The sequence below is a fragment of the Trichomycterus rosablanca genome, chromosome 4 (assembly GCF_030014385.1).
Source record: "Trichomycterus rosablanca isolate fTriRos1 chromosome 4, fTriRos1.hap1, whole genome shotgun sequence".
Lineage (NCBI taxonomy): Eukaryota > Metazoa > Chordata > Actinopteri > Siluriformes > Trichomycteridae > Trichomycterus > Trichomycterus rosablanca.
The window spans coordinates 32,256,711-32,258,706 of record NC_085991.1 but is presented as its reverse complement, the minus strand read 5'-3'; positions in this window follow the sequence as shown (position 1 = coordinate 32,258,706).

The window sequence follows — 1,996 nt, the reverse complement described above, 5'->3', positions numbered from 1 at the left end:
ATTGTGTGTGATATATATATATATATATATATATATATATATATATATATATATATATATATATGTCTGTGTGTGCTGTGTGTGTGTGTAAACAAATGCTAACTGTATGTGTGAATTAGTGTGTATGTATTTGGAGGGGTGGGATGTTCATTTAGGCATTTAGGAATGTAGAAATCAGTGTAAGCTAGAAAAAATGAAAGAAAAGTATGATTACTCAGGTGTGTATGTAGAATAGAAGGATCGTTTAGACTAACCCAGTACTATGTTCTATCTGTACCTGCACATAAGTCACAATTCATTATAATATTATTCTATAAGGCAGTATGTGTGAGTGTGTGTGTTTGTGTGTGTGTGTGTGTGTGAGTGAGTGAGTGTGTGTTTGACAGTGGGAGAGAGAAAGAGAGAGAGAGAGATAGCATAAAAACACTCAACCTGTGTTTCTTTTCTTTTATTAAAGTTTTGTGTGATGCTATATTAGGTTGTGTGTGGATGTGCGTGCTTGTATAGGCTCTTAGCTGTATTGAAAAAGAAAATCATTTATACTGCTAAGTATATTCCGAATATTAACACAGGGAGGGTATCATCACTACAGAACACAGAGGTTGTGGGACACCATATTTGCTGCTTGAGCATCAGGTTATTATTATTCATATACCAGTTCTTTCTCTGTTGAGGACGACTGTTCTTTTTCCCAGCTGCTCCACTTTGCAACACTAATGCCAATGGACAATAAAAATACAAAATTGACAATACAGTCATCAGTATGTCAGAAATTCGATGAATGGAAGTTTCAATGCCACTTGACACAAACTATTTATGTAAATGAGATTTTAATAGAGGGGACTAAAAGTTTTTGGTGAAACATGAAACCCTATGGAGGACCTTTGTCACTTTCTTCCACAAAGCATGTGAAGGAATTTTCTTTTGATAAAACATGCCACTGATCTTTCTGATATAAAAAAATAAGTCTGCTGCTTTAAATGTACCGCTTTCTAACAAGAAGTAGATAACTACAGTTGTAGTTTAATTTGCCTGTTGGTTGTTTCAGCAAAGAGAGTCTTGGGAATCAATTTAGAAAGCCATTTGGTAACGGCTATTTGCATTGTCTAATATCGTAATATTATTACTATTAATATTATTGTAATAAAATTATTTTAAGTGTTATTTTTGTTATATTTCAGAATAGAGTTTTAGTATAAAGAAAGTTTGTTGGTAAATATTGTTGTATTTAGATTGATTTGAATGACAGTTATATTTTATGTTATTGTAATTATTCTGTTATCAATAATTCCATCTTTGCAGTTAGTTAATATTAATAAAAACGGAAGCACTTCTGGGGTATTTTTATATTGAGTGCCATTTGAATACATTTTGATTGTTAAGATGGTCTGTACATTATATTTTATTTCTTCTTAAAAATCCACATTTCACTTAGTTAAAATATGATTTTTCTCCCCTTTCCTTTTTGTTACAATGATTCCTAAATGTACTTGGCAATTTTATAAACCCCTGTAATAAACTATAATGTGAAAAACCACTACTTCAACATCTGACTTTTATTTGCTATTCTGACTGATTTTCCTTCAACAAAAATATTTATAGAACTTACAAACTGCACAACTAAAGCTGAAGTTTCTCGGAAGTTTTTTCAATGCACCACTTTTCATTCAGTTTTTGATTATGATTAAACACATTTATTTGTAAACCACAGCTATTTGTCATTGTCCCACATTATGTGGAGACCACAGAACAAGTCTTCTGATGATCTGTGGTGAAACGACGCCTAAGCTTCATTCTTGTTCAGCGACAAAGAAAGAAGTAATTAGTTTAAATTCATTGCTTCCTTTTGTGCTGTGTCATTATAATAAACCAGAAACATTCATGCATGGGAGGTTAACATTTCTCAGCATCAAACTTGTATTCCTGTAATCATTTGTTCAATTAACACTTTGCTTTCATGTTTGAGATGAATGGAACAGCCACTGAACTCAGTTCA